Source organism: Dendrobates tinctorius, unplaced genomic scaffold (assembly GCF_039654945.1).
Source record: "Dendrobates tinctorius isolate UK_male_01 unplaced genomic scaffold, ASM3965494v1 ptg000062l, whole genome shotgun sequence".
NCBI classification, from domain to species: Eukaryota; Metazoa; Chordata; class Amphibia; order Anura; family Dendrobatidae; genus Dendrobates; species Dendrobates tinctorius.
The window spans coordinates 26,851,254-26,872,271 of record NW_027361730.1 but is presented as its reverse complement, the minus strand read 5'-3'; the positions used below and the strand labels follow the sequence as shown (position 1 = coordinate 26,872,271).

The 21,018-nt window shown below is 41.8% G+C and overlaps 1 long non-coding RNA gene across 1 annotated transcript in view; it reads right to left on the bottom strand.

Annotated features, from left to right (window-relative positions):
• Nucleotides 1–6,627: 6,627 nt before the first annotated feature.
• LOC141093145 (uncharacterized) overlaps nt 6,628–21,018 on the bottom strand; it is a 66,689-nt gene continuing 52,298 nt past the window's right edge. Inside the window, exons 3-4 of the long non-coding RNA XR_012232993.1 lie at nt 7,469–7,569; nt 6,628–6,892 (exon numbers count right to left, since the gene is read on the bottom strand). This is a non-coding gene — a long non-coding RNA (uncharacterized lncRNA). The remainder of the gene's footprint in view (nt 6,893–7,468; nt 7,570–21,018) is intronic.

Sequence of the window (21,018 nt, the reverse complement as noted above, 5' to 3'; positions counted from 1 at the left end):
AAGGATAGGGTTAGATACACAGCTCAGCAGATGGTATCACACAGAATAGGATTAGATACATTGCTCAGCAGTCAGCAGCACACAGGATAGGATTATATACACGGCTGACCAGTCAGTAACACATGATAGGATTAGATACACAGCTCAGCATAAAGTATCACACAGGAGAGGATTAGGTACACAGCCCAGCAGACATTATCACACAGAATAGGGTTAGATACACAGCTCAGAAACAGGATGTGCCAAAGGAGAGGACATTTTCATTCCAAGAATTCCACTCATTCCATCTGATTTGTTTTTTTATTTTAAACGCCTCCAGTTTCCAGTTCCACTGCTATTTGCAATGTCCATTAACAATGCTCAGGGACAGTCCTTGAAAGTAGTAGGGATCGATTTGCAATCCCATGCTTTTCTCATGGTCAATTTTACGTGGTCTGTTCTAGAGTTGGAATTGCCAAAAATCTGTTCATCTTTGCACCAAAAGGAAAAACCAAAAATGTTGTTTATCAAAAGGCTCTTGAATGAGTTGAAAATAAAATACTATCAATACTTGGATAATCGTTTAGTTATTTGTGTTGCAAATCTGTAGTGTTGAATATATGATGTGAAAGATTTTTATGTGCAATATAATCATTATAATTTGTTATAACTAGCCACAGTTGGTTACTATGCCCGGGCAACGCCGGGCTCTTCAGCTAGTACATAATAAAGATGAAATACAGCTTCCTATCTTTATCAGTGTAATATATTTGTGAAAGAAAAATACCTTTAATGGCTAAGAAAAATTAAATAAATTATGCTACAAAGCAAGCTTTCGAGACTTTTTAGGTCTCTTTCTTAGGTATGGTATAATAAAGTTTCTGAAGAAGCACAAATATATACACTAAAAGAGCAAAAACAAGGCATAATATATGGACATTTAAATAAACAAACTGAGCTCAGAGAGTGAATCTTTAATTAGATTTGTGGTCTGACATTTTCTATCGTCCCAATATCCATGTAAGATCAGAGACCTGGTGCCCTTACTGTTTCTGGAGCAGATTCATCAGATTTTGTATGGAGTCATAAATGCTCTTAACAAAGTTAGTCCTGTCTAGAAAGAATCAAAGACTCTAATAAGTTTGTATTCCCAGACTCTTCAATGTTTTTGTGATTTGAAGTTGCCTTTTAACCCCTTAGTGACAGAGCCAATTTTCACCTTACTGACCAAGCTAATTTTTACAATTCTTTTTTTTTTTAATTCGCTTATTAAACCAGGGTATACAACTTACAAACTTGTACATGATGATAAATACTGTACAAAGTAAATATGTTTCATATAGCATTAATTTCAAAGCAAACTGTGCATACCAGTTGTATACTGAATAAACATGATGTCAACGTACATTGGTCTGCATAGTATTATTCAAGTGATAGACCTGTCAAACTTCTAAACCACTACTATAACTACAAAACAACAATTATTTTGCAGCCTAATTCCACATAGTTAACTTCTTTATCATGTGACATCTTCGTCCTACAGAGTAAGTTGAGAGGAATTCACCCTCTCCCAGATCTTCTCAAAGTTACCCGGGCATCCCCTGTTTTGGTACAGCGTACGCTCATATGGGATCATCAAGTTCACCAATTCAATCCAGGTCCTAAGGGAGGGACATGAGCCTCCCATCCACCGTAGTGCCAGTACCTTTCGTGCCAGAAATAACGTCTCCCGTAGGAAAATCCCAATATAGTGACCCCATGTCTCCTCATCACACACCCCAAACAGACAAACCAATGGTTCGAGGGGGACATTAATTTGTACCAGGGAAGTTAATAATGATGTCACCTCCTTCCAATAATGTACTATAATGGGACATTGCCAGATCATGTGAATAAAGTCTGCATCTGGTGAGTTACATCTCAGACATTACGATGATTGGAGTCGGCCCATCTTAAATAGTCGAGTTGGAGTCAAATATGATTGATTTATGATGTATAATTGTATCATTCTGTTGTTAATAGATGGAGACACCCTGATTGGTGACTCTAGGATTTCCTCCCACTCCTCTCCCTGTATATCAGGGATGAGCCTTTCCCATTTCCCTCTAATTTTTACAATTCTGACCACTGTCACTTTATGATGCTACAGCTGTGGAACGCTTCAATGGAACCCACTGATTCTGAGACTTTTTTTTTGTGATATATTGTACTTCATTAGAGTGGTTAAATTTCTTCAATATGACTTGCGATTATTTCTGAAAAAACCCCCGGAAATTTGGCAAAAATGTAGAAAACTTTGCAATTTTCAAACTTTTAATTTTTGTGCCCTTAAATCAGAGAGTTATGTCACACAAAATAGTTAATAAATAACATTTCACACATGTCTACTTTAAATCAGCACAATTTTGGAAACATACTTTTATTATTAGGAAGTTATAAGGGTAACTTTGACCAGCAATTTCTCATTTTTCCAACAAAATTTACAAAATAATTTTTTTAGGGACCGCATCACATTTGAAGTGACTTTGAGGGGTCAATATGACAGACAGTACCCAAAACTGACACCATTCTAAAAACTGCACCCCTCAAGGTGATCAAAACCACTTTCAAGAAATTTATTAACCCTTCAGGTGCTTCCCGAGTACTAAAGCAATATGGAAGGAAAAAATTCACATTTAACTTTTTTCACAAAAAATTTACTTTAGACCTAAACTTTTTTATTTCCACAAGGGTATCAGGAAAAAATCAATAGCCCATATGTGGGGAAAATCATCCACTGTTTGGGAGCATGGCTGGGTTCAGAAGGGAGGGAGCACCTTTTGACTATTTGAATGCAAAATTGTCTGGAATCATTGGCGGGCACCATGTCGCATTTGGAGACCCCCTGATGTGCCTAAACAGTGGAAAACCCCACAAGTGACCCCATTTTGGAAACCACATCCCTCAAGGATTTTATCCATGGGTATAGTGAGCATTTTTAACCCACAGGTGCGTCACAGAATTTGATAACATTAGGTCGTCATATTGAATATGTTGAATATGTTGTCATTAGTGCAAGTGCTTGCTACTCCAGTTTGCATCGGGTGCTTGGCTATGCACCGAATATTGGGGGCAGTTGAGTGACATGCTCGAGTCCCTGCCCTGCATGTTTTGTGGCTGCTAGACACCACCAAAAAACATGCGGGGATCTGTGATACTTGGTTCATATCCGAGCACCCACTGCAAACTCGTGTAATGAGCACTTTCGCTCAAGACTAGCTGTCATACCATCATTACTTTTTATTTTTACTTTTGAAAGCTCCCCAATTCTAACTCCAACCCTAACACAGCCCTAACCCAAACCCTAATCCAAAACCTAACCCTAACTACAACTTTAACCCCAACACAACCCTAACCCCTAACCCTAACACAACCCTATCCCCAACACAACCCTAACACAACCCTAACCCTATCAAAACCTTAACCACAGCTCGAACCCTAACCCCAAATACAACCCTAACCCCAGCCCTAGCCCCAATCCTAACCCTAATCCTATTTGCAAAGAATGGAAAAAAATATTTTATTATCTTTATCTATCTAAGAAGGTGGTAAAAGGGGGGTTTATTTACTATTTTTTTTATTTTGATAACCGTGAGAGGGTCTGTCACAGTGATCAAAATGAACCAATAGGAAAAATCTATTGTTGCCAGGTATCAGCCAGCAGATCTCAGAGGGCACCCGCTATTTTCTTCCAGGAAGATGACATGGAAGACGGGCGGGATGGAGCAGGAGGGCCAGGGGATGGTGGAGACACTGGGGAGGCTCGGTGGACCACATTTCTCTCTCCACTTATATGTTAGATCATATCAGAGGAGAAAGAAATGAATTGAAAGTCTGACTTTTTTTGTGATCATCATTATTTGGTGAATAACGGCGATCACGTGACAGGGGATGGTAAAAAAAGGCCCTGGTTATGTTCTCCAGGGTTTTGGCTACCCCCGGTAGCTGAGACCCTGGAGATTTTCAGATGCTGGGGGGCGTTATAACTTTATTTCTCAGCGCCATTAAAAAGCAGCGCCGAGGTATAAGTACCCTTAACTGCCGCCGTTAAAAGACATATCAGCGGTCGTTAAGTGCTTAATACGACAACTTTCATATTGATTATGTTGTGTCCTGGACCATAGAAATGTTTTGCCACCGGTACATTTTTTTTTGTCTGTAATCATGAGACATCATCCTTGCTCTCGGTTTCTGACTCGTTTCTCCAACATAGAGACCACCAATAGGACATATAGTACACAGAATTAAATACACCACATCGCATACTGCGATTTTCTTACAAGTAGACCATCAGTTCATGTGTAAAAATGTTCATGTTAACAACCTCATAGACTTGAATTATTCCTTGTGCTGTCTGTATGCCATTGATTTTGCTTTCGGGCATTTAATTTGTTTTTCTGAACGAGCCCCAAGGCTAAGTTCACACAAGAGAATACAAAAAATATTATCCGATTTTCATCCAGAAAAACAGATGCTTTTTATCTCAATTTTCATCCATATGGCATCTATTTTTATACTTCAGCAGTTATGAAAATTTTCAAGACCAAATACAGTTTCCTATGTTAAAGAATTGTTCATATCCAAAAAAGTCTTACGCTATATGGATGATCCGCATGATCCTTCTGGGATCCTATGTTTTTGCACCGCCATAGACTTGCGGTATGGTACCCCACCATCCAGGTAAGGTGGAGACACCTGACCACACTCCAACACCTGCACCCCACACCACAAAGTAGTGTAGCAAAGCACCTTCGGCGGCTCCCTGCTTGGAGTGTAGCATAGCACCCCTTGGTGGCTCCCTGCTTGGAACACGAAACGTGCTGGGAAGTGGATGGAGTTTAGTTCACATAAAAGAGCGGGAAGAGTTGAGTCAGTCAGTCAGTCAGTCTGTCTTTCATTCAGTCAAGGAGTGAGGATGTAGAAGGACAGAGAGTGAGAAAGAGAAGCTCCCCGGGAGAGGGATGGAAGAAGGAAGTGCTGCAGCAGGCCACAGTGATCTTGGTCTGCTGGCACAGGAAAGAGACAGAGAAAGGAAGCTTGACTCTCCATTGGGAAGAAGGATTAGCACGGAACGTGAGGGGAATAAGAGAACAAGGACCAGGGTTAGAGGAGAACCCTTTTCAAGTTCTAAGTGCAAGGCCGGGGTCCGGTCCCCGAGGTTGTACGGATACTAATGGTCCTGCAGCAGACACCAGAGGAATAGAAGTTGTCACCACTTTATTCCCACACAAGACTTGAGGGCACAACAGCAACATATTAGTGAGCCAAGACTTAGTAGCAAGGAGTCCCTGAAGCAGGCTACAGCTGTCTGCCGTACAATTAGCGTTCATAAGAACATAGGACAGGAGGAACTCCAGTGTAACTCAGTACTAGGAGTACTTCACTCAAAGGCGCTATAAGAGGATACGTTCAGAAAAGGCACATATGTTGGCGGAGTGTTGGAAAGGAGTACTTCATCTTGCCTGGAAGTTGGCTGAGCTCCTGACCCGGAGGACACGGCACGGATGCGGGCACCTGTACCTGCCACAGACTGAGTAAAGCTTTGGAACTACATGCCCTGGTGTCCTCCACTTATTCCTGCGCCAACCTGCCCAGCACTGCTACGTCTCTTGCACCTGACACTACACCATCTACGTGTCACTTCACCTACACTGCCCTGGGACTACAGCCCTGCCTGTGGAGGGCTATAACATCACTGCTGCACCAAACCATCTGTACCAGAGGATCTGTCTGCAGCCTCGGCTTACATCTCTATTGCCGAACACCACAGGTGGCGTCACGAATCACTTATAAACTTTCACCACCATAAGCACACTGAAAAAACCCCTTTTGTAATGGAGCCCCAGGGCCACGGACCGGGTCACTGCCGCCGTGACAACCCCCGTTGAGAAGATCAACCGGCCCGGTACCGAGTACCCCACGGCCCTGGCGAGTGAGGGCGCTCCAACTACATATAGAGGATTATCCGATTTGGCTATTAATAAAAACGTTTGCAACAGAAACCACACGAGTTGAGTTCTATTAGAACTGTTACAAGAAAACAGATAAATTACTAATAATGTTTTTTTCTCATTGCAACAGTTGAGTTACTATGGATTGTGGATCACCGAATACTACGTAAGCGATAAGAGCAGATTAGATCATTGAAGTATATTCCAACTGTACAGCAGAGATATAAGTGCATGGGGAAAATGTATCAAAATTAGTGGTTTATACACCGGTTGTGACCCAATGCTGGCGTAAGATGTACCAAATTCATCTTTCAGCTGCCTATGTGTTAGAGTAAGAAATATACTGCGGTGAAGTTGGAACATTTCGGTACAGCTATGCATTCTGCAAAAATTGTGACTTTTCTACCCCAGTTTTCTGATAAAAAGGAGCTTAGTGAATTGGCCCCATAATATCATCTGTCACTTATAAGGATCCATTGTGAAGATAAAAACAGTACACCATGTTGTATACATTTATTGCAGGATGTCTTTGTATACAATGTAATAGGATAAGCTCCTGCGTATAATAAAAAAGGTATGAAAGAGATACTTCCCAAAAATGTGCCGCATGGACAGAAGCGCTGCAGGCTTTCCTGGCTCATGTGCCGCAAGGGCAATGCGGATAACATCCTTACACAGACATATTTATCTGATGAACAGGAATGAGTGACTTTACATCTGTTCTATGTACGACCAAGAAAAAGAATAATTACCACAATCACTTTATTTTTTGCAGACATTTACACTCAAACCTTTAAAAGCCCCTGTATACAGATAACTAAAGTCAGCAAAATCTGCCAATATCGTGCCTGTGTATATGGGGCGTCCGACTTCTGGCCTGTTGGATTTCCAACCACCAATTCTTCTATTGTCTGGGAGATAAGCTGTCGCCACAGAAGGTTTGGTACATGAAACATAAAACAACTGCATCAAAACTAAAATATAAAATAACAAGAATACACAGAGAGACACATCAATAATATCATAGTGCAGATCTGAGAGCGCCCAAACATTTCCCCAATACAATCTCTAATTTTCCTTTTTTCTTCTATAAGGATCAGTATGCGGACGGCTGTGATGAAGATGATGGGGTAAGTGCCCCATTGGCTCCATAGTCTATATAAGTGCTCCCTTACGTATGGCCCTGCCGGCATCTCTAAACTACAACTTCTAGCATGCAATAATATAAGTCATTAATAAAATAACTGAAATTAAAGGGATTGTTCAGCCCTGGTGTAATTTTCGGCAGAATGTAGAATGTGAACAGTATCTAACACTGTACTGACCTGATCACTTGTATGTAAATCACTGACTTTTGGTCACATGACAACTGCTGGACCCAGCACATGCAGCTGAATCCTGACAGTGTGTTAGGATACAATGACTTATGAAAATCCCACCGAGGGGACACAGCCCCTTTATAGAATTAAAAAAATAGATACAAACAAACTAACTCTTACCTGTTACATTGCAGCCGATTTACATGAAGTTGGAAGATGGCGTCAGGATCCCAGAGGAGGACGTAAGTGATGGGAGTGATGATCCATCGTGTATCTTCATACTGAACTGACAGGACATGATTTACATTAGCATCATGTAGAGTAAAAAAACTGGAAATGTCACTCTGTTTGATTCTAGTAGTTCTATACAGATCCCTATCACTACGCAGCATTTCTACATACACACAGTTATGTGTCAGTATCACCCCCATCTCTCAGCTGATGCTTCTGAGCCTCTCGGATTATTACACAAAGGGATCGGCTCCGGGTCACAGGCCCTGATTCATCACTGCTTTTGCGCCTTTTTTATGTCTAGTTTTGTGTGTTAAAAAAAAAATAATATATTTAATAACTATTATAATAATAAGTGAATTCCTTATATTAAATGATTCATGATTGTATCTCGTACATTTTTTTTTTTTTTTATTTGCTGATTGGCTGGGGTGTGTTTGTTCCCGCATGTTCCTTAAGTATGCAAGTGAGATATGTGCCCTTGTTTGGTGTTTGTGCTTATTTTCATACTGTGTTTCATGTATACACCGTGTCCGACTGTTTTTTGTTTTGCATATGTGGATGACAGGTATCCTTGTATTATGTCTTCCCTTATTCTGCCATATGTGTTTGCATAACTTCTTGTCTTTGGTGCAGCCCTCTGCCTGATTCAGGCTTTTTTCACTGTGCCAATGGCAACATACTTCCATGAGGGATCCCTCTTCTACTCTTTTGCGTTCCAGGGCACGCTACATGCGTCCCACTGGACGCATGCGCCCTGTATATGGTGATGCAGAGACATCTGCTCACCGCATCTTGGGCTTCATGCCTACTTCCGCCTCCCCCCGCTGACTTCTTGTTCTAGCCCCGCCCACATCGCAGCCGCTGCCTTCTCACACCTGTGCCTCCTGTAGCTGATTTTTTAAGGTATTTATCAGCGGTTTGGTCACACCACTAGTACTTCCCCTGATGAAGCCGTACCTGCTACGGCGATACGTGTGGGGCCACCGTTCGGGTCCCCAGGATGGGTCCTGCCGTTTCTTGTCCATGTATGATTTTGGTCTGGTAATCCTTTTGCCTTTTATGCTCTCACCATGAATCATTTATTGTGGCTACTGCTCCCAGGTCTATTGTGCCCGCTGCTTTGTGGCTATACTTAGCCCACATGCTATGGTTTGGAATGCATTCATCTCTATATGCTCATTTGTGGGATTGATCATATCTACACTATTATTGTGAACCTTTTTTATAGCGGTCTTTATTATTATATATAAGACTTGCAATCTTCTGGTTCCTACTCCTGAAGCAGTCTGGCAGTTCAGCAGCTAGTACCATTAGGGGAAGAGTCTTGAGGAGATCATTTGCATATTCCCAGTGCCTTCTGGGATAAGTGAAGAGTCTCCGCGAGCTCAACGATCACTGGGTTTTGGCCGTTGCAGCTGAAAAGAGGAAATCGGAAAACCAGGGGAAGAGTCTTGAGGAGATCATTTGCATATTCCCAGTGCCTTCTGGGATAAGTGAAGAGTCTCCGCGAGCTCAACGATCACTGGGTTTTGGCCGTTGCAGCTGAAAAGAGGAAATCGGAAAACCAGGGGAAGAGTCTTGAGGAGATCATTTGCATATTCCCAGTGCCTTCTGGGATAAGTGAAGAGTCTCCGCGAGCTCAACGATCACTGGGTTTTGGCCGTTGCAGCTGAAAAGAGGAAATCGGAAAACCAGGGGAAGAGTCTTGAGGAGATCATTTGCATATTCCCAGTGCCTTCTGGGATAAGTGAAGAGTCTTTGAAGAGAAATTTGGCTCATCTTTCATCGTTTTTAAGAAATCTCAAGATGGAAGAGGCCAGGAGCCATTTGGTGAGCTGCATTTCTTGCTACATGTTCACAGATTTACCAGTGGAAAAGCCAAACTTCACATGCCACAAATGCAAGCTTGTGTCCCTGTTGGAGGAAAAGTTGCAAAATCTCGAAGAGAGGTTAGCTACGTTGAAGATCATTAAGGAAGGTGAAGAGTTCTTGGACAGAGCAGAATTATCTCTTCATGTTACAGAAAGAGAAGAAATTCGAAGTGCACCTGAAGAAACAGAGGAATGGAGACATGTGACCCAGAGAAGCAGGAGGATCAGGAGGCAGTCAGCACCCATACTGCTCAGAAACCAGTACCAGGCTCTCACGCAGGAAAATGATGAAGAAATACATCAGGATAAGACTTTGCCAACAAACAGCAACCTTGTACGCCCTCAGAGTCCTCCTGGATGGAGAAAGAAAAATGTTGTGAAGAAGAAACGGAGAGTGGTGGTCATGGGGGATTCCCTGCTGAGAGGAACAGAGGCCGCTATCTGCAGACCGGATATAACTACAAGAGAAATGTGCTGTCTTCCAGGTGCAAAAATTAAAGATGTGTCTGACAGGATATCAGGACTCTTCAGACCTACAGATGACTACCCATTCCTGCTACTACATGTGGGGACAAATGACACCGCAAGAAACGACCTGGAAATCATCTGCAGAGACTTTGAAGACTTAGGCAAGAAAGTGAAAGAACTGGGAGCGCAGGTGGTCTTCTCTTCCATACTCCCAGCGGATGGCCATTGAACAAGGAGGTGGAATAAGATTCTGCAGGTGAACAACTGGCTACGTCGATGGTGCCGTCAGCAACGATTTGGATTTCTGGATCACGGAGTGAACTACTTATACGAAGGACTACTTGCTAGAGATGGGGTGCACCTTACGAAGACTGGAAAGCATGTATTTGGAAGTCGCCTTGCTACACTTGTAAGGAGAGCTTTAAACTAGAACAACATGGGAAGGGAAGCAAAAGACCAGAAAAAGCCATACACCTGACAAATGCTATTGAGAACTCTGCTATTAGAAGTGGAAAGGAAGAACAAAGACGAAAGAATCTAATTAATAAAAATATTGGAGAAAGAGAAACCATTCACAAACTAAAATGTTTCTATACTAATGCACAAAGCATGGGCAACAAACAAGGAGAATTGGAACTACTAACACAGGAAAAGAAATATGATGTCATTGGAATCACTGAACCTTGGTGGGACGATACACATGATTGGAATACAAGACTAGAAGGATACAACTTATTTGCAAGAAACAGACTTGATAAACGAGGAGGGGTTGTCGCATTGTATGTTCGAAACGCGTATATCTGCACAGAGATTGAAGCTTCAGAGACTGGGAGTTCTGTGGAAACTGTTTGGGTAAGAATACAAGGACAGAACAATGGAAAGGACACCATTGTAGGCATTTACTACAGGCCGCCTGTGCAAGCCGAAGATATGGATGAACTCTTTATGCATCAGATGGCCAAGTTCTCCAAAAAATATGACATAGTTGTCATGGGAGATTTCAACTATCCAGACATTTGTTTGGAATCTCTCTCAGGCAAAACTAATAGGTCAAGGAAATTCTTATCCTCTCTTGCTGACAACTTTATCTTCCAAAAGGTAAGGGCGAAAACAAGGGGAACTGCTACCTTGGATCTAATCCCTATAAACAGGGAGGAAATGGTTGAGGAGGTAAAAGTGGCTGGGACCCTAGGAGGTAGCGACCATGCTATTTTAGAATTTTGGATAACTAGAGGTGGAAGACCTGTGAAGACTCAGACGTCAAGGTTAGATTTCGGAAAGGCAGATTTTAAGGGATTCAGAAAGAGAATTGGAGGGATCCAATGGCTGGATATCCTTAAAGACAAAAATGTCCAGGAAGGATGGGAAATCTTGAAAAATGAAATTCTCAAAGCACAGTTGTTAACAATTCCGAAAAGAGGGAAGAATAGGAAGCATTTAAGGAAACCAGGATGGATGAACACAGAACTTAAGCACATGCTAAAAAGGAAGAAAAAAATGTTTATAAAATGGAAAGAGGGAGGCATATCTAAAGAAGAATATAATGCTGTCTGCAGAACCTGCAGGGCACAAATCAGATTAGCTAAAGCTGAAAATGAACTGAGGCTTGCAAGAGATGTCAAAAGCAATAATAAAGGATTTTGGGGATATGTCAAAAGTAAAAGAAAAGTCAAAGATGCTATAGGATTTTTACAGGATGAAAATTATGAAATGGTAAGACAGGATGTTGAGAAGGCTGAACTTTTAAATTCCTATTTTGCATCTGTTTTCTCTCCGAAAGGAAATGCAACATCAACTGTTATTCACTGTCCTATTAAGGGAATAGAAGAATCCAGGATATCTATAAACAGAAAGATAGTGAGGAAACACTTAGCTAACCTAAATGAATTCAAGTCTCCAGGTCCAGATGAATTACACCCCAGAGTACTGAAGGAGATAGCAGAAGAAATTTTTGAACCCCTCTCCATAATCTTTGAAAATTCTTGGAGAACAGGAGAAGTGCCAGAAGACTGGAGAAGAGCAAATGTTGTTCCTATCTTCAAAAAGGGGAAGAAGGTGGACCCAGGCAACTATAGGCCGGTGAGTCTGACTTCTATACCAGGAAAGATCTTTGAACAAATTATTAAACAACATGTATGTCAATACCTGGATAAGAATGAAGTGATTAAACAGAGTCAGCATGGGTTTGTAACTAATAAGTCATGTCAGACTAACTTAATTTCCTTCTATGACGGTATCACTGATTGAGTGGATCAAGGAAATGCTGTAGATATAGTATATCTTGACTTCAGCAAAGCATTTGACAAAGTCTCTCATACAATCCTTATTGAAAAAATGACTAAGTATGGAATGGACAAGGCAACTGTTAGGTGGATTCATAACTGGCTTAGTGATCGGACCCAAAGAGTGGTCGTAAATGGCTGCACATCCAGTTGGAAGAATGTCTCAAGTGGGGTACCACAGGGCTCTGTCCTGGGCCCTGTATTGTTCAACATCTTTATCAACGATTTAGATGAAGGAATTGAGGGTAAACTGATTAAATTTGCTGATGACACAAAGCTAGGAGGGATAGCTAATACTAGAGAAGAGAGAGAGGATTCAAAAAGATTTAAATAAACTGGAGAAGTGGGCAGCAACTAACAGAATGGTTTTTAACAGGGAGAAATGCAAAGTACTACATCTGGGCAATAAAAATGAAAAAAGCATATATAGAATGGGAGGAATAGGGCTAAGTGACAGCACATGTGAAAAAGACTTGGGTACACTTATAGATCACAGACTGAATATGAGTCAACAGTGTGATGCAGCAGCAAAAAAGGCAAATGCAATTCTAGGATGTATTAACAGAAGCATACAGTCTAGATCACGTGAAGTCATTATTTCCCTCTACTCCTCTTTGGTCAGACCTCATCTGGAATATTGTGTCCAGTTTTGGGCACCACATTTTAAAAAAGACATCAACAAACTGGAGCAAGTTCAGAAAAGAGCGACCAGAATGGTGACCGGTCTGCAAACCCTGTCTTATGAGGAAAGGTTGCAGGATTTGGGAATGTTTAGTTTGCAAAAGAGAAGACTGAGAGGAGACTTAATAGCTGTCTACAAATATCTAAAGGGCTGTCACATTGTAGAAGGATCAACTTTATTCTCATTTGCACAAGGAAAGACTAGAAGCAATGGGATGAAACTGAATGGGAAGAGACACAGATTAGATATTAGAAAAAACTTTTTGACAGTTAGAGTGATCAATGAGTGGAACAGGCTGCCACGAGAAGTGGTGAGTTCTCCTTCAATGGAAGTCTTCAAACAGAGGCTGGACAGACATCTGACTGGGATGATTTAGCGAATCCTGCTTTGAGCAGGGGGTTGGACCAGATGGCCCAGGAGGTCCCTTCCAACTCTACGATTCTATGATTCTATGATTCTATGATTATATATTATGTTACTTTGATGGATTTTTCGCATTAGCCTTAGCCTAAGCAAGCATTGTTTTTTGCATTGCATATTTGCTCATTGGGTCTCCAGCATGATTTTTTGTATTGCATTATATTATGCGTCATGTCTGTACATTGGCAGGTACCCGGTTCTGGGTCCTTGTTTTTAATTGTGTTTTATCATGCACTTTTCTATTGTGTGTACCAATAAAGCCTTGTTTTCACTACTTTGTTTATTAATTGGTGTAGTGTGCATGTTATGGTAGTGCTTTCTTTTCTCTTTTTAGCATATATTTTTACTATCAATTTGCACCTCCCTCCATTTGCTACATCAATAGTGCGCCCTTTTTCTTATATATATACATAGTTTTGTGTGTTTAGCGCCTTTTCTGTCTGCACCTGATTCATTATTTAATTTGTGCCAAAAGTCACAAAAAAAGTTCAAGACAGAGAGAAAGTCCATTTTTTACATTTTTTAACTTTATGCCAAATTCATGAATCTCCTGCGCCATTTTGATGCATATGGCACCAAAAAAGGCAAATAATACCACAAGACAAAAAATAAAAGTAACATAACAAAAATCCATATGATGAACCGGAGTCACAATGTTAAGTTTTACTTCATTGTGTTGAGGTGTAGTGACCACTGTGTCCGCTAGGGGGTGCTGTGTGGGTGTCCCAGGACAGGCGTATAAGCATTTCCAGTGTCCTGATTGGAGTAGGATGCTGAATGATCATAATGTATCTCAAGGTGGGTGGCCTTGAGATGAAGGCTTGCTTATGTGCTGATCAGCAGAGCTGATCTTTCGTTCCAATGTGTCAGGGAGAAGTCTTCAGGTAGCTGGAGAGACGGGTGGAACCAGCTACCTACAAATCCACCCAGGGGTGTGTCTAGAATGCCATACTAAAGAATGTATGAATGCTTGTAGGACCTGTGATGAGGTCATAGCCATGTGACCCGGTGGGCGTGGCTACGGACCATATAAGGTGGCCAGGGTAGGTCACATGAGTGAAATGCTGGGATCCGGTTGGTCCGTATGAAAGGTCTCGTCTGGGCTGACCTGAGTCCGACTGAAGGAAGATGGGTCTGCCTTCCTGTACACGTGAGACGTGTGTGTGCGAGTTCCCTGGAGGGAATGAATGTCTGCACTGAGAAGCAGCCATGAGGTAAACCCGGACAGGGGATATAACTCTGAGACTGAAGAGCCTATGTACTGGACATTGCAGAACCTGTGTGACCACAGGCTTAACAAATGTAAGCTCTGTCATGGATGCTATGCTGTTTATATGAACTTTATGTTGCTGTTCATGGTTTATGATGCCCGAATAAACCGCATGGACTGTTATTGTTTTATGGAAAACCCGTGCCGGATCTGATTATTTGGCTGCCAAGCGAGTGTCCCCAACCTTGAATGACAACGCTACCTTACAGTGTCTATAGGAACCAGAGACAGAGAATAGTCCAGAAGAAGACATCATTACTATAGTGGAGGAAGAACCTGTCTCAGAAGAAGGCAGTGCAAGCACAGAGGAGGAGGAGGAAACCACCTGCTGCGCCTGGCCCTGCATTCCCGAAAGAAGGATGATGAGAAGAGCGAGGGCCAGGATTGCCTCCTTCATACATACTCTGTTCAGGTAAGGATAAGTATAGGTAATAAAGGAAAAGTATAGGTAGGAAAAGATAAGTATAGGTAAAAAGGATAAGAATAGGTAACAAAAGGATAAATATCTATAGGAAATTGCGAGTATTTATGAATATAGGTAGAGGAGTGTAAGTTGTGGTAAAAATGATAAATATATTTAACATATAATTTAAAAAAAAAGGCTAAGCATAGGCAAGTAAAGATAACTATAGTTAGAAAAGGATCAGCATAGGTAGGAATGGATAAGTATAGGTAACTATAGGTAAGAAAGGAAAATTATATTTAAGATTAAAAATAGAGTAAAAAGGATAAGTATAGGTAAATATAGGTAAGAAAGGAAAAATATATTTAAAATTCAATAAAAAAAAGTATAGGTCAGTAAGGAAAATGTAAGGAAAAGTACAGGTCAGAAAGGATAGATATAGGTAAGTATAAGAGAGAAAAAATAAGTATAAGTAAATATAGGTAAGAAAGGCTAAGAATGAGTAACAAAAGGATAAATATAGATAGGAAATTGTGAGCATATGTAAAAGAGTGTAAAAATTGGTAAAAAAAGGATAAATATATTTAACATATCATTAAAAAAAGGCTAAGCATAGGTAAGTAAGGATAACTATAGTTGAAAAAGGATAGGTAGGAATGAATAAGTATAGGTAAATATAGGTAAAAAAGGAAAATTATATTTAAAATTCAATAAAAAAAAAAAAAATAAGTATAGGTCTGTAAGGAAAAAGTAAGGAAAGTACAAGTCAGAAAGGATAGATATAGGTAAGTATAAGTGAGAAAACTTTATTCAGTATTATAGAATAACCAATTGAAAAATTAAAAAAAAAACATGCATAGTTAAGAAAGAAAAAGTATAGATAAATAAAGATAAGTCTAGGTAAAAAGGATAAGTGTACGTAAATATAGTTAAGATTGGACAAGCAAATTTGAAACTCAATAAATTAAGAAAAAAAGATAATAGGTAGGAAAGAAAAAATGTAGGTAAATCTAACAAAAGGATAACTATAGATAAGAAAGGATAAGTATATTTAAAATACAAACAAAAAAATCCTTAATAGTCTAGATATAAAGATAGAAATAAATGTTTAAAATATCTCATGTAAAGGTGTGACAGGGCCAATCCAGTGCCAACACTGCAGTGACCCAGGGATAAGCCGATCACCAGCACTTGGGGTCAGGAAGGAATTTTTCCCCACACATGGGGTTGTTTCGCCTTTCTCTGGGTCACATCCTTTTTATGCAGTAAATCCTATAAATGGCACTGGATTATTAAATTATACTAAATTTGCTAGGAGATAAGAATAAAAATGAATAAACCCTATTCATTGTGTCTGTGTCTTCTTTATATTCTGTTCATGCTGCTGGGACTATTATTTTAATATTGGTCTGCAGTCTTAGTGAATGTTACAAATGGCGAGGAATTAAAGGGAACCTGTCACACTTTTGAGCTTTTTGAGTTATAAATATGGGCATACAGGTTGTGAAATTAGTCATACCTGTATGCATCCTAGATGTGGCCTTTTTACGGTAAATAAAAATCATCTTTTATACCTTCGATCTTCCAGCCTATGGGGCCTGGGCTGCCTGGAAGATAATATTGCCTCTGGACTTCACTATACAAGTTTTCTCCTCCCCATCTCTCCAGACGTCCCTTTCACGTAATGTACACGGCTGGAAATCTGCGCATGCGCATTCTGCCTGTCATCTCTCCTCTGCAATGTGGGGAATTCACCTTCACTTTTTGCCAGAGATCAATGGGACTGGAATTTACAGTGACTCTCCGGCAGCTGCGCATATCAAAATGGAAGACAGTGCCCATAGAAGGGCAGGACACTGCAGATGAGCGATGGCAGGCAGAATGCGCATGATTTTTGGCCGCGCACATGACATGAAAGGGATGTCTGAAGAGAAGGGGAGGAGAAAACTTGTATAATGAAGACTGGAGACAGTCTTATCTTCCGGGCAGCATACGCCCCATAGTTTGGAAGATTGAATGTGGGTCGCCCTCCCAGGGCTGTGGGGTACTTGGTACCGGGCCGGTATCAGTGGGATGTGTCACAGCGGCAGTGACCCGGACCGTGGCCCTGGGCGCCCAAGTAATAGGAAGATGTGAATGGTGGAATGTAGTTAAATGAATAGTTTGTGACTCCATCTGTGGTGTTCGGCAAGGGAGGTGTTAAACCGACGCTGCAGACAGATCCTCCGGGACAGATGGTGTGGTGCAGCAATGAGGTTATAGCCCTCCACAGGCAGGGCTGTTGTCCCAGGGCAGTGTAGATGTGGAGACACTTAGATGGTGTAGTGTTTGGCGCAGGGGATGCAGCAGTGCCAGGCGGATGGACGCAGGAAGGAATGGAGGACACCAGGGCATGTAGTTCCAAAGCTTTACTCACAGTCTGTAGTGCCCGCTTCTGTGCCGTGCCCTCCGGGTCAGGGACTCAGTCAACCTCCAGGCAAGATGGAATGCTCCCTTCCACACTCCGCCAACTTATGTGCCTTTTCCTGAACATCTCCTCTATAGCGCCTTTAAGTGTGAAGATCTCCTAGTACTGTGTTACAGTGGAGTTCCTCCTGACAGATGTTCCCAAGAACTCTACTTGCACGGCAGACAGCTGTAGCCTGCTTCGCGGACTCTCTACTCCTAAGTCCCGGCTCTCTATCCGTGTTGCTGCTGTGCCCTCAAGTCTTAGATGGGAGTAGTGCATTTACAGCCCACTACTCCACCGGTGTCTGCTGCAGAACCATTAGTGTCCATACAACCTCGGGGACCGGGCCCCGGCCTTGCGCTTAGAACTTCTAGGCAGGGTTCTTCCTCTAACCCACGTCCTCTGTGTTCCCTTTTACTCCTACGTTCCGTACTTGTCTTTTCCCTTCTATGGAAGCTCAGGCTTCAGTTCAATGTCCTTCTCCTTCTTTCCTTTCCTGTGCCAGCTGGCTCAGATCACTGAGGCAGCTGCAGCACTCCTTCCTCCATCCCTCTTCCAGGGATCCCCACTCCTCCCGAGTGGCTTCCTTCCTCACTGACCTCCTGCCAGACTTACCTGTAATCCTAAACCATCCCGCTCATATATATTCTGAACTCCACCCACCTCCCAGCACGTCTAGTGTTCCAAGCAGGGAACCACCAAAGGTGCTCTGCTTCTCTCTAAGCAAGGAGCCGCAGTGTGGTTTTGCTGAACTACTCTATTGTGTGGGGTGCGAGTGTTGGAGCGTGGTCAGGAGCCTCCAACTTACCTGGATGGTGGGGCACCACACGTTAGGAGAAGGTGCAGTACCTCTGTGGCGACTGAGCCTCAGGGGCGCCACATACCCCCACAGCACGTCCGTGGGCTGCAAGGCAAACAAAGTTGACAGTACAGGAACATGCAAATTTTTATAATGCAGTATAAACATTTCCTATACTAAACTTCCCAATGTGAGAGGCACTCATTCTTGAACGTTGCAAACAGTTATTAATTAACTATCAAAAATTCTAAGTCAAAAGTGCAATTTTTCCATGCAAAACTTACTCTCTATCACTTCAGTATTCTTCATCAACACATTTCTTTTCTCTCTTTAGTGCACATTTTCTACTTTCTCTCAACTCTGAGTGATAACCGTGATGCCTGGTTCACCATATACATTTTCAATACTCTTGTAAAACACATCATCATTAAATACTTCAAATTAAAACTTTTCAATAATTCTTGTAAGTACTGGACACTGCTCCCAGCCGGGATCTCTTGCAGTGTCCTTTGATGGGAGTCATGCTCCAAATGAGGTAGATGTAATCTTCACAGTGTCTATATGTAAAACCAAGAGAGGGCACCTGAAGAGGTGCAACTATTTACAAACACAGTTTTTGGATCACTCCAAGTTCACGATCGCTCAGTTCAAATGTAAAGGCTGCCAACAACACAGGTCAACTCTGGAAAAACAAAACTAAACCATGATGGTCAAAAACAGAACAAAAGGCACAACGGTGCAAATAAACCCTCCTGGGTAACGAGAGTTAGTGTAGGTTACTAGTGCTGGTCCCCTCTTGGGGTTCTGGAAGCTGCTGAATGGGAACTTGTTGTGAGTTCATTCTCTGGTTCACCAGTTGTGAGTTCTCCTTCCAGACTCTCTCTGGTGGTCACAGGAGGTGGTAAGGCTGATTTGATCGGTGGAGATCTGCCACCTGAGAATGAGGATGACGATTGGATCTCAGGAGGCTCAGATTGGATTTAAGACAGCCGACGCACTATTCAGTTGCTGGTGATTCCTTCTGCTTGTCAGGTCTTGGTTCTCAGCTCTGTTCCAGTCAGCTCAATCTACGTTCTCTGCTAATGTTCACACTTGATTTTGTTGTTCTATTCAGTTTTTTGTGTAGTCAGCCAGCCCCGGCTTGGGCTGTGCTGAATTTCCACTCTTATTTATCTGTATTTGCCAATTTGCTTTTTGTCCCTTATTAGATTGGCCTCTTTTTGCTCTGTCTCAGAATATTTCAGAGTGCTGATATAGTGGGAGAAGTCTAGTGACTTCAGGGTTAATTTTGCTATCAGAAGTGTTGGACATTATTTTGTAGGGGTTTGGGCAGATTGCAGACAGTGTCTTTCCTTTCCTGTCCTCTCTAGTTAGTTTGGGCCCCATCGTTTGCTCAACCTGTTTTCCTACCTGTGTTTGTGTTTTCATCTTGTTTCACTGTCAATACATGTGTGGGTGCTGTCTATTCCTTTGGGGTCTGCTCTGGGGCAGTTAGTTTTCCCTTTTCTTGCTTTAGGCTTATTTAGTCCTCTGGCCGTGACGAAGTGTCTAGGTTCATCGTAGGCACGCTCCACGGCTACTGCTAGTTGTTGTGGTAAGATCAGGGATCTGCAATCTGCATAGTTACCAACTTCTCTGGTTTTTCTGGGCTTGGCATGTTTAGGTTTTTTCCTCCTCGGTGACCCATTAATAGCAGAATCACCAGCCATACCGCAGATTCTAGGGTACTCAAAAGCAGGGAAAAGTTGTTCAAAAAAAAAAAAAAAGGAAAAAAAAAATGTCAGAATTTTTTTTTTTTTTTAAATATTTTTTCCTCTTTTTTCTCTGGGGCCACAGGAGGATTTTTTTTCCTTTTCCTAATGGAGATTAAGCAATTGTCTGATCATGTGGAGCAGCTGGCTGCTGAAGTGCAGGGAATTTCCACTTACCTCATTCAGTCACATGCTGCTGAACCTAAGATCCCTACTCCTGATGTGTTTTCTGAGGATCGGTCTAAATTTCTGAATTTTAAGAATAATTGTAAATTATTTCTGGCCTTGAAGCCTAACTCATCAGGGAGCTCTGTGCAGCAGGTTAAAATTGTCATCTCCTTGCTGCGCGGCAATCCCCAGGATTGGGCTTTTTCTCTGAAACCTGAAAATCCTATTCTGACTAATGTGGATGCGTTTTTTCAAGCCTTGGGGTTGTTGTATGATGAACCTAATGCTGTTGATCAAGCTGAGAGAACCCTGTTGGCATTAAAAGAGGGTCAGGATTCTGCAGAGTTGTACTGTCAAAAATTCCGAAAGTGGGCGGTGCTTACTACATGGAATGATAGTGCATTGGCAGCTCTCTTTTGGAAGGGTTTATCAGAGACCGTAAAAGATGTTATGGTGGGATTTCCTGTTCCCTCTGGTCTGGATGATTCTATGTCATTAGCCATTCAAGTTGATCGGTGTTTAAGTGAACATAAAACTACACGGGAGGCGCTGCCACCTTTTGAACAAACGTCTGAACCTATGCAATGTGATGGGGTTTTGTCTAGGGCGCAACGTCAGGAGTTTAGAAGGCGTAATAAGCTGTGTTTTTTCTGTGGAGATGCCTCTCATATTATTTCTGCCAGCCCAAAACGAGAGAAACGTTTTGCACACACATTTGCTGTGGGCAGTATACAACCTAAGTTTCTTTTGGCAATTACTCTGATCTGCTCCTTATCCACGTTTTCCACGATGGCTTTTGTGGATTCAGGAGCAGCGTTGAATCTGATGGATTTGGACTTTGCGAAACGTTGTGGTTTTTCCATGATGCCTCTGCAGACGCCTATTCCTTTGAAGGGTATTGATGCTACTCCTTTGGCGGAGAATAAACCTCAG